General features: G+C 54.7%; 1 protein-coding gene across 2 annotated transcripts in view; it reads right to left on the reverse strand.

Annotated features, from left to right (window-relative positions):
- Positions 1–2,743: 2,743 nt before the first annotated feature.
- EPHB1 (EPH receptor B1) overlaps positions 2,744–12,335 on the reverse strand; it is an 86,543-nt gene continuing 76,951 nt past the window's right edge. The window contains exon 17 of one of the 2 annotated variants that reach the window (XM_063340143.1): positions 2,744–3,086. The gene's annotated coding sequence lies outside the window, so the exon portion shown is untranslated. Of the gene's footprint in view, positions 3,252–12,335 lie in introns of both variants that reach the window. The other variant, XM_063340144.1, reaches the window with a different exon arrangement.

Below are 12,335 nucleotides of genomic sequence, written 5' to 3' on the forward strand. Positions count from 1 at the left end.
TCTCCCCCCTTCCAGTATAAAACCATTCCCCCTCATCCCATGGCTCCCCTCCCTGATCCAGAGTCCCTCCCCAGCTCTCCTGGAGCCCCTTTAGGGACTGGAAGGGGCTCTAAGGTCTCCCCGGAGCCTTCTCTTCTCCAGGCTGAACCCCCCCAGCTCTCTCAGCCTGTCCTCCCAGCAGAGGGGCTCCAGCCCTCCCAGCATCTCCGGGGCCTCCTCTGGCCCCGCTCCAACAGCTCCGTCTCCTTCTGCTGTTGGTGCCCCAGAGCTGGAGGCAGCACTGCAGGGGGGTCTCCCCCGAGCGGAGCAGAGGGGCAGAATCCCCCCCCTGCCCCTGCTGCCCACGCTGCTGGGGATGCAGCCCAAGCTGTGGCCGTGTGTGTCTCCGGCCTCCCCCTCCTTCGCTCCCATGTCTCTGTGCAGCCGGTAGCTTCCCCGTTCCTCTCTTCCCCCAGGACAGAGCAGCGCCCCGTGCCTTGTTTGCAGGGAGCATTTTGCCCCTCAAAAGCAAGTGTCTCCCACCAGATGAACCCACCGGGGCAGCCCCCCACTGCACCCCACGGAGCATCGTCCCTCCCAGGGAGCCAGCTCCTCCTGCTGCCCCCTGCCCAGAGCAGGCCCGGCTCAATTTTCTGCCTGCGGTGGGGTAAATGAGGAGTTACTCTACTCAACGGTGACCAAGCTGGCGTGCCGGAGCATCAGGTATATTGAAATTTCTGGGAGCTGCTGCAGAGTAATTGGAGCCAACGCGCTGCTTCCATTTTTCAAACCCGAGAGCCATGAAGGAAAGATTTTTCATTCTGCGAGTTAGCCTCCCTCCTGGCTGTGACAGCCGCCTGTGTCTATATTCAAAGCTCAGGAAAAGTTTTTTGGACTCCTTGTGGCCTTGGTGAGTGACATCTTGTTCCAGCTGGGATGCAGGCGAAGCTGGCCACCAGTTACCCCATGGGAAAAACAAATTCGCCGTGGGCAGAGCCTGCAGGCGTATAAACCCTCATCAGCGAGGTGAGACTCCAGGGGGACCACCCCGGGACCTGCCGGAGACCCCGCGGGCCTTCCCAGCCCCATTAAGCCATCAAACTGTCAGCAGGGCTCCTCCGGACCCTATTAAAATGCCATTCCCAGGCAAGGTGCTTTGGGAACATTAAGCGCTGGCTGGAAACGTCTTTTGCTTACTTAACGGGAAAAACCTCGGGGCGACCTGTGTAAGGGATATACCCTTCTCTGCACCCCGAATCCCAGAGGATTCAAGAAACATGAAGGTTCATTTAAACCCCACCCGTAGCCCATTAAATCAAGAATCTACTCAATTAAGGATGCGCAAACAACTTCAGCTCTGCCCTCCGTCAGCCACTGCCCATTTGCATCTCGTGTGTCCAAAGACCTGCCAGGAGCCTGGGTTTTACAGCAGAGGCGCTCTGGTTTCATTCATCAGGATGGGCTTGGCCAAAAAAAACCCCAAAACACCCCAAAAAAACAGTTACTTTGGGCTTGCCATTTTCCCCCTGTGTGTGATTGTAGCGACAGGACGAGGGGCAATGGTTTAAACTAGAGCAGGGCAGGTTTAGATGAGACATTCGGAAGAAGTTCTTTACACTGAGGGTGGTGAGACACTGGCTCAGGTTGCCCAGAGAGGTGGTGGAGGCCCCATCCCTGCAGACATTCAAGGCCAGGCTTGATGAGGCTCTGAGCAACCTGATCTAGTTGAAGATGTCCCTGCTGACTGCAGGGGGGTTGGACTAGATGGCCTTTAGAGGTCCCTTCCAACCCAACCCATTCTATGATTCTGTGATTCTACGAAGTGTGAGGCAAAGCTCACTGTGCCTGTGTGAGCCCAGGGTCCTGCCTGGAGCCGTCACCATGAGCACGTTGAACTTACTCGCTCAAAAAACCCTACAGCAAAACCCCCCATCTCTTAATGACCACAGAGATGTAGGAAGAACTCAAAGATCTCTTGCTAGCAGCCCTGAGAGAGCCCTGCATCAGCAGTACCACTGATCGGAGCGTTACAGGGACAGCAGCGACCTCAGGGATGTTCCAGCCCCACCTCCAGCTGGACCAGCCTCCCTCCCTCCCTCTAAGTTCACCCCAAACCCATGGGAAGCCCATACCCCTGACCTCAAAAGCTCTCACAGTAGTAGCCCCTCTTTCTGAACCCAAAAATACCTGGGTGGTGGTTGCCTATCTCTAAATCTATCGGTTTTAGCCCTCATCGCTGGCTGGAGGACGGTCCCTGTGGTAAACGACCCTCAGGTAGCATCACCTGGATGGGCTGCATGGTCCCAGCTGGATAAAATGCCCGAGAAGGATCCGTTTTCCTGCAACCATTTAACAGTAATCCTTAAGGCGAGCAGGTTCAAGTCTGGCTGGGGAGGCGAGGAGCCGCCGTGCCCCGCCGCAGCACAGACGGCGTCTCCATCCCAGCCAGCACCTCCAGTGGGGCTTCCCCCAGTGATCACACACCAGGGCTTTGAAACCTGGTCCGTGGGGAAAAAAAACCAAAACAACAACCAAGAAAATTCCTTCCCCTGGCTTTTTGCAGCAAGCCACCTCCGATAGGGATCGCCGGGAGTAAAGTGGCTTCATTTACCAAGCGGAGAGCTGGACCTGGTAGACAGCAAAACTCCAGGTCCCCACATGAATATTCATGGCCAACGTTCACCTGGCTCGGCGCACGCGGAGGAGAAACCGGCAGCCCCTGGGCAGGGGAAGGAGAGGGACCAGGCTTATTTCATCATTTTTATTGAGTGCAATTTTCTCTTTAGTACAATATTCTCTGAAAGTTACTGTTACAAACTCCGACAATTTCAACACAATCAACGAATTGGGGCAGGGAGGGTTGAGGCTGGCGGCGGGGGGGACAGGGTCGGGGGGAGAGAAGGGCAAAAAAAAAAAAAAATTACAAGGGGTGAACTGTTTTACAGACATCTCACTGGTTATGTACAGGACAGGGTACAGCCAGGGGCACGTCGGGGCTCGGGGAGGGGACACGGGGCTCCCGGGGACCTCCCGGATCATCCTCTGGGGGGGAAGCTGGGGACCGGCGTCAATCCCCTCCTCCGGCTGCACGGCTGGATTCGACGCCCCTGCGAGGGAAAGGAGGGAAAGGAGAGGAGGGTGAGAATAATGAGGATGGCCAAAGCTCGGAGACGCAGCGCAGCCCCCGAAACTGCTCCTTCGCATCCCCTGGCCCCGCAGCCGGTGGGGAATCCAGCCAGCAGAACCCGAAGGTTTCTGACAGCAGATACAGCCTTTCAGGAAAAGAAAAAAAAAAAAGAAAAAAAGCAGTGATTAATTAATATGCTGTCAGAAAATTGACAATTTCACTGAAAGCTCTCAGTTTTTCCTCGGGGGAAAGAAAGAAAGAAAGAAAGAAGGAAAAAAAAAAAAAGGAAGGGAAGAGCCGGGTTTCTTTGTGAAGCCGAGATGCTTCGGAGAGCGGAGGCTGAGACTTGATTTCGGGGGTGGGAATGCTACCGGGTGTCCCCCCTCAGCCCCCATCAGTGAAGATGCTTTTTTTCCCCCCCCTCCCTCTGCAATACAACCAGCCCCAGGCTGAAAGCAGCAGCAAACCAGCAGGCACCGTGAAATCGCTTTGTCCAATGCACCAAAACCCACCCATTTTCTCCGCTGCCGGGGGGAAGCCAGAAGGGTCTCGTGACCCAAAGAGCAGCCCCAGGAGCATCTCCTCCTCACCCTGCGACCAAGAAGTGCCAGGCAGCAACAAAAGCCCATTATTTAGCTGCTTGGGAGAGGCAAAGATGCTTTTAATATATAATTGCACCTTAGAAACATAAAGGTGCCACATTAAATAACAAAGCAATTGACCGCTGCGTCCCTTGCTCGGCCACCGATAACCGGGGCTCGCTGGTATAATTATTGCCGGGCGTCCCTGTGCCGCTCCGAACATGCCGATGCTTTCAAAAAACAACTCCAGCTGTGTCTGACATTTCACTCCTATTAAAATTCACCATTCTCCTCAATGAAAACCATATTTTTTTTTTTTTTTTTTTTTTTTTTTTTTAGTAAACCCAGGTAATAATGAAACTTTTATTCAGTAATTTGGAGTTTGGCAGAAAAAAAGGGGCAGGGGAGAAAGGGTAAGAGAAATAGAGATTATCTCATAAAAAAAAAAAAAAGAAGGAAAAAAAAGCTTTGGCTGGGGGAAAAGATAACGCTTTGTATTTCTTATGCACCAGGGTCCATTTGCGGTGCCGCGCTCGGGGACTTGGTCTCACGGCTCCCATCAACCTTAATGGGAGCAGAGCAGCTGAAAAGCTGGGGGAAAAGCGACAAGAGAAACAGAAGCGGTGTTTTACAGCAAGCCGCAGACGCAGGACGCGGCAGACGATGCCCAACACGCCGCTGAGCCCGGCAAGTCCCTGGGGACCAGGGAGAATCAGGGTGGTTGCCCCCAGGCCAGTGGGTGATGGTGATTTATCGACTGGACCACACAAAAACTGAGGCCGAACTGCAAAACTGATGCAGGGGGCAGCTATGGATGATTTGGGTGCATCCCAAAGGATGGATCCCCCAGGAGCGGAGGGACAGGGGAAGGGGCAGCGCGGCCTAGCATCCCCCAGGTGCACAGCCACCGACCCCCTGTCCGTCACACATCCCCCTGCCCTGCGAGGCGGCACCGAGGGCTTTGATCTCAGCCTGTACGTGCTGGCGTGACACAAACAGCAATAAAAAGGCCACGCTTGGGAGAGAAGAAGGTGTAAGGGAAGGCGTTATCCGCGTCGGTGCGGCCGTTGGGGAATGGATGGTGTGGCCGGGAGACGGGCAGCGTGCCGGCCCCGGGGTGCTCCCCCTTTCTGCACCCACGGACATGGAGCAGCCCGGTAGAACTGCAAATACTCGGAACGATCCAAGGATGGCCCGGACGGCACTGCAAACCCGGCTGCTATTCCTGAGCTCTGCAGCAGGAAAGGAGAGCAGGGGGTGGGAAGGGGAAGGGACGGGGACACATGCAGAGCCACCCCCCAGCTCTGGGAGCACCCCAAAGCCATCACCGTGCCACGAACCACTGCCACGAGCCCTCCCCGGATACTGCCCTCACCCAGTCCTCTAGAAAAGGGGAGCCACCACCTTGCCGCTGTGTCCCTGGGACATCCACAGTGCCCCATCCCCATCAGGGCCAGGACACGGTGCTGCTGCTGGGCACTGACACCCACCAAAAGATGGACCCCTAGCCCCAGATCACTGGCAGCCACCAGCTGGGGACACCTCCCCAGCATATTTCGGCTGGGGAACGTGAAAAGAGTTCAGCCAGAGCCTGGTGAGGAAAAATAAGCAAATAAACTGACGTGCGCACATTTCACGGTCACCTGCCCATGGAAGCCCCCGCGAGGCTTCACGTTTCCGACGGCTCACCTTGCTCCTTAGACAACACTTGGCATGGTCTGCACCTCCTGCCGCCAGTCCCGCTCGGCGCTAATTAGCATTCATAATTGCACTGACAGTGACCATAATTTTCCTGCCCTCTCTCCCCACCTTCGCGCAAGGGTTCAATTGCCTAATGAGACCTCCGGGGATAATCACGGAGAGAGGAGCAGGTCCACCCCCACCGCGATGTCAGCTCCTGGGCAACGTGTGGGGAGGGGAGAGCGGAGAAGGGAAAGCCAGAGCCCCGGGCCGGCGGACGGGGAAAGCTGCCGAGCCTTGTTTACTTGGGGACACAGAGAAAAGTTCCCTCCAATTAATTTTTTTAAGTGGATAGGCGTTAATCCCCCTAACACTTATCTAGAATTAACGCAGCCTTAAGTAGATTTTTGCCTAATCCACTTCCACGTCCGTCCTGAAAGGGCACGTCTGTTTTGGGAACGAGCGGAGTTCAGCTAATCCACTTAAAATTCAGGCGGCTGGTTTGCTCCGATTAACCTCCTCCAGCTTTACGCTCTAGAGATGGGCCAGGAGACCTCAACGCCATCCCCGCCTCTGCCACCAGCAGGGCCACCCCGTCCATGGTCATCTCACTTAGCAACGCGGCTGGTTTCTCCTCCACTTGTGGTCCATGTGCTGGGGACTGCTTGGACCCAGCGACGTCCCTGAAACAGCTGCTACGGCACGGCCGTGCATGGGGCTTCATGCGGTTTCTAAATGCCGATGGAGGAAGGAGAGCAGAAGCAGCAGACATGCCCAGACGGGGAGGGAGAGGGCAGCTCTGGCCAGGCCGGAGGGACGCCCATGATGCTGCTCCACGGAGGATGGCCAGCCAAAGCGGGTGGCCCTGGGACACCGTCCCCAGAGCGCCAGCAGCTCTGACAACCCAGAAAGGCCTAGGTGAAGGGCACCATGGGCACCACAGGCAGATGCATTCCTCTCCCCAGCACCCATCCGCTTCTCTGATGCGGACCAAGGGACCAGATTCAATGCCACGGACACTTATAGTCTCCAAAGGCATGTGCCTGGTTCCCATCTCACATCTCCTCCCACCACGCAAAGCAGAGGAGGTCCTCTGCTGACCACAGCAGCCGTGTCTGCTCCTCATTCCACTCCAAGCCCAGGGATGGCAACACAGCCCATCAAGGTCCAATGACAGATGGACACGAGACAGCAGATCTACCCCGAGACACAGATGCAGATCCAAAACCCAAGGGCATCAAAAATGGGAGAGCACAAGACAACAGCAGCTCTCACACCCGCCAGAGACAGGTCTTGGAGGAGGCTCTGCTCACCTGGGACAGGCACAGCCATTCCCCCATGGCAGGGGGGCGGGTTGGACCAGATGATCTTTTAAAGTCCCTTCCAACCCAAACCTTTCTGTCAAAAACATAAGCCAAAACAGGAGCAGCAGGAAAGCCGCTGATGGGGTGAAACAACTTGCCATGGGAGTCCTGTCGGTGTGAACTTCACCTCTCCTCCATTATCGTTCGAGACATTTCTGGCCCTTCCGATATTGAGAAGAACGTCACTGGAAACCGCTGGAGTAAGTCTCCTTCAGGGTCTATGAAAATAATCTGGAAGGTACCCAAGCCATAATTAGATGAGCATCCATCCTGGCAGGATCGTTCAGAAAAGAGGCACCAAAGCAGACGGTGACACAGGTGTTAAATGACCCGCCGCGGCTCCTCAAGCAGCAGGGACACTGGGGGAGCAGGAGACACGCAGCACCTGGATGTGACACCCTGGCCCCAACTGCCCGCCTTCCCGCCTGCGGTTTTAACGAGGACGGGTGGCCTTGGAGCTACGGTACGCTTCCGAGCGCTTGAACATCCGCTGCAGGGCCTGTAAATCCATTCCTCATCTTAGAAACCCATTGATCCTTGGGGTTTTTTTAAGTCGAACTCAATGTATAAGAGTAACGATTTCCAAGCGAACACAGAGTGGCTCAAATATATCAGCAGCTTTTATGGATCAGAGGCAAAAGCCTTAATTCAGACCCTAACGAACGCAAACAGGCCTGTCCTCATCACAAAACAACAGCGCTGGTGGCAAGTCGGTGCCAAATAACCTCCATAGGTGATGCCCGATGATTTATCCCCGGCCACGGGCCGGCTGTGATGCTCCCCTGGCTCCCACAGGGATGTCCCCAGGCAGGGATGCAGGCAGCTTTATTGATGAGACCTCTGCAAATCAACCCCAAAAAACCTCCCTTTCCCTCCCTCCAAATCACACAGCCCGGAGCAGCATCCTCCGCAGCGGCTGGTTGGGAAGATGCCATCGCCCTGCCGAGGAGCAGAGAGCAAGGAGAAGGGAAAGGGGGACTGGGGGACCGAGGAGAAGGGAAGGGGGACTGAGAAGGGAAAGGGACTGGGGGAGCGACAGCCCCGTTTTCTCCTAGGGAAAGGAGCATAGCAAGCACCAAAAGCTGACGGGCTCGGAAATAATGGTCTGAGCTCGCTCTTATTTAAAAACCGGCTGCCTGCTGTTTTCATCGCAAGCCCCGCTCTGACTTGAAGCAACATTTAAAATTAAATATACATAAGTGCTTTCAAAGAACTGTTAATTTGAAGGTCATTAAATGGCATAAAATACATTCCTTTTTTTTTTTTTTTTTTTTTTTCCCCCCTCTCTAGGAAGAGGCACACAATAATGCTATTAATACATGCTCCTCTTCCCCATTCAAAAGCTCGCTGCTGGCTGGGATGGGCGAGGCGCTGAGTTCACCTTTGCTGGCAGCCACGCGACGTCGCGCGTTAATTACTGCTATTGAGAAAGCTGCCGCCTCCTCCAGCGCACGCGGCGCAGCCCAGCGGGGACGGGGCTGTATAAATGATGCAGCTCAATTGCCAAGGGGGATTTTTTTTTTTTTTTTGGAGGGGGGGGGAGGGTGTGATGTGAGGAGCAACACAGAACTGTGGCGCTGGAGGACGCCGAAGGGATTTTTGGCAATTGGAAGCCAGTTGGCAACACCCGGGCCAGACGTGGCCATCTCGCCCACCGATCCTCACATCGAGACCTCGGGCCAAGCTAAAAGCGGGGTTTTTGTAGCAAAAAGTCACTATTTTGACGCAATGCTACATGCAAAACAGACAAAGCCAACATAGACACACAAAAAAAAAAAATAAAAAAGACACAAAAGGGCTGAGGTTTTTGCAGTTACCATAGAAATGTAGAGAAGGAGCTAACAGCAGCAAAGCGGTTCCGTGAGAGGACGGAATCAGGGCCGAGCGCCAGGTGGGCTCACTCGAAGGTGACCCAGGTAAGCGGCCGAATCTCTGTGCTGCTGTTCTGCGAAGAGGTGGGATGCAGCCAGAGGAGCACAGTGCCATGGCCAAGCACCAGCAACGGGCGGTGGCCGGGGGCCAGGATCCATCCCAGCAGGACCCACCAGCAAAGGGCACCTCCCAGCACCAGCACCTGGCAGAGGAACCCACCAGGACTTTGCTTGATGGATGAACACCAGCCCGGAGGAAAGGTCTGTTGGAGTTGGTGGACTTCAATCAGAAATGCCTTCTTCTTCCTTTTATTTCTGTGCAAACCAAAACCTTTTTGGGGAAAAAAAATGATTTCTGAGCCATCCCTTCCCCCTTGGCATCAAAGAAATGAACTCCAACGCCAACCACAGCATGGATCAGAAGGCGGCGTGAAATGGGAGCTTTTGTTTTTAGACCATGCTTAGTGGTTTCATTTTTCTTCTTTTTTTTTATTTTTTTTTTTTCTGGCTGGTTCTTTCCCCACATTTGGCAGAGCCCCTCTGCACCAGCAAAGCATCCAACGGACCCCAGTCTGCATCACTCCTCGGTCCCCCAAAAAAAAGCAGCAGGAGCTGTAAGGCAGAGCCTCCTGCCCCAGGTCCCACCGCTGCCTGCGGCTCCCACCCCATCACTGCACGAGGCAAAGCTGGAGCATCTCGACCACTTTTCCATGGTATCGCTGATGGAGGAGACTTCTTAAATGACCTGGAGAGTGCAGCCACATGGCTACGGCCAAGCGCCCAGGAGTCTCTACTTGATGCAGAAAAGTTGTCAGCAAGCCTTGACTTAGGAGGCACCTCTTCGATGCTGCCCTGCATCTCCTACCCTGGCAAGAGCCTCCTCCTCGGCCCCTGACAAAGGAAAAGAAGGGCCAGCCCAAAGACACACAACCCTGCTGCCACGTCCAGGCGAGGATAACGCTGTCACTCCTGGGCAGAAAGGCTTCGCAATTTGGAAAACTTAATTTTCCTTGAAAGAGCGAGCTCTAAAGAAACAAAACAGTCCAACAGAAGTCTTCTGAATTTTTCGCATTATTTTCTTCAATGAAAAGCAAAAATCAAACACGGCTATTTTGCACTTGCCCCCTTGTTTTCCATTACCAGATCAGAAAATGGCCAGCTTTTGGTGAAATCTTCCATTTTGGAGGAAAAGCCCAGGAGAGCAGGCGGCGCGTGGCGGCCCTCCTTCGGGTATCATCTTGACAGCAACCCCCTTGGCCAACCATATGCCTCATCACCGCGTGGATTTGTTTGCGCCACCCTCAGTCTCCCTTCTCAGCCCTGAGCACCCTCAATCTGCTGCTGGGCTCTCGCATGGCCCTGGAGGGGACATCTCCACCCCCTGAGCCGCCACCACGGGCTCACTCTGCTGAGCCAGCACGAGGCAGAGATGCCACCCTCGTGGAGAGGGCTGGTTAGAAGATGTGGAATATTGGAATCGCCCACCACAACGCAGCCCAGGAGACGTCAGATGTTGCCCAGCTAGGGAAGAGCAGCGAGTGGAAAAGCCCAACAGCCCTGGCATCTCTGACGGGCACCACTGTGGCCATATGTCACCTCCTGAGGGGACTTGCCACCCTGACCTCCTGCTGGTCTCCCTGCAGGTGAGCTTAGGATGGTGCACAAAGCTTCTCTGGGGCTGAGACTGGTCTGGAAGGCATCACCTCCGGCAACGATGCTGTCAGCATCCTCACTTAGCCTGGGGAGCACAAGGGCAGCCCTCGACTCACAGCGTGGCTCCATTTTCCTGGCTTTCCAGCCTAAAAGAAGAGCGGGCGAGCGCTGGACCAAGTAAGCCATCAGCAGGGTGTAACGAGGCTGTGGAAGGCATCCCGCTAGTTTTAAGAGATCAGGATGGACCATCCTCTTTCCAAACACTGCCCTGCTCTCCACCGAAAGCCTCTCCCCCGTCCACCGGCAGCACTCCTGGCTCCCAGCCATGGTTCCTTCCCACGCTGACTCTCATGGCTCTGCTGGGCAGGACTGAATGCATTATATTAAAGGTTTTATATTAAAAAAGGGCCGGGGGAGGATGCCACGCGGGCCTGCAGGACCAGCTGCCTCGCAGGTGCTCCTGCGGCCCAGCGTCATGCAGCGAGGGAGTCGTAAAGGTGGAGTTTTGATATTTAGCCCGTGTCACTGTCATTCGTTTCTTTAAATGCCTTTAGCTTCCTTCTAATAAAAGAGAAATCATAAAAAAAAAAAAGCCCACAAAGGATCCTTCACCGACAGCGAATATCAATGCGGTGAGGCGGCATATTAGTATGCACGGCGCCCGCTCCATCTGCATGTTGGATTCGGTGTGACAACATCCTGGAATACAGATTTGGGCCGCGAGTATCCCAAGAGGTATTAGCGATCGTCTATCAGACAGGACAAGGAGCAGTCCCTGCTGTTGTAAACAAGGGGTGTTTTTCTTGCCTCTTTTCTCTGGGGGGAGTTCAGCGATTTGAAACAAGCTCATTCCTGCATCTTGTTAGTTCCTGTTCTTCAGGAGAGCGGCGGGTCATCTTCCTCAGACGATTAAAGAAATAAAAGTGGAGGGGTAAAGAGCACCCCATCACCAGGGTCCTTCATCTGATGATAGTGTCAGCCGCCATCCTCCTGAACAATGCACGTGCTCCCCACGGGACCGACGGGGTCCCTCAGAGGCAGAGAGCATCCCGATGGCCCCGGCACGGGGGACAATTCTCACACACAGGACATGTGGGCAGGAGCTGGCAAAGGAAGGGCTTGTCCCCTTGTCTTCGGTGGCAGTAAGCAAATCTGGCAGATCCATGGCATAGACGGACGTTGGGCAATCCCATGGCATAGATGGACGTTGGGCAATCCCATGGCATAGACGGATGTTGGGGAATCTCATGGCACAGATGGACATTCAGCAATCCCATGGCATAGATGGACGTTGAGCAATCCCATGGCATAGATGGATGTGGAGCAATTCCATGGCATAGATGGACGTTGGGCAATCCCATGGCATAGACGGATGTGGGGCAATCCCATGGCATAGATGGATGTGGAGCAATTCCATGGCATAGATGGACGTTGGGCAATCCCATGGCATAGACGGATGTGGGGCAATCCCATGGCATAGATGGATGTGGGGCAATCCCATGGTGCGGATGGATGTGGGGCATCCCCACGGCAAGGACGGCCACAGGGAAACCCCACAGCACAGGTAGACACGAGGCGTCCTCACGGTCCCAAGGGACACAGGGCGTCCCCATGAGGCAGACAGATGTGGGCATCCCCACGGCACAGCTGGATGTGGGGCATCCCCATGGCGCAGGAGGACGCAGGACATCCCCATGACACGGATGGATGTGGGGCATCCCCACGGCAGGGGTGGACGCGTGAGAAGGACCGAGGGCTTCTCGTACATGTACAAGCCACCAAACGACGGCAGGGACCGTCAGCCCGTGCCACCGCTCCCCCTGACACATGGGTGCCGCTTGCTGCCAGCGCGGTGCCTGCGAGAGCACAGTGATGGATCGTTACGGCTCACACACAGCCGCCTAAGTAAAAGCCTTATTAAGAGTTCATTCATTTTATAAACTCGCGGCGCGATCCACAGAGGGAAGTTAGATTGCCCAGTCTTACAATATTCTGTGTAAACACTGACACGCATCCAGTAATTTTAACTAGATCGATTCGCAAAGGGGAGCAACAGTGGAACGAAAAAAAATAAATAAAT

This window comes from Chroicocephalus ridibundus, chromosome 6 (assembly GCF_963924245.1).
Source record: "Chroicocephalus ridibundus chromosome 6, bChrRid1.1, whole genome shotgun sequence".
In the NCBI taxonomy this organism is placed as follows: Eukaryota; Metazoa; Chordata; class Aves; order Charadriiformes; family Laridae; genus Chroicocephalus; species Chroicocephalus ridibundus.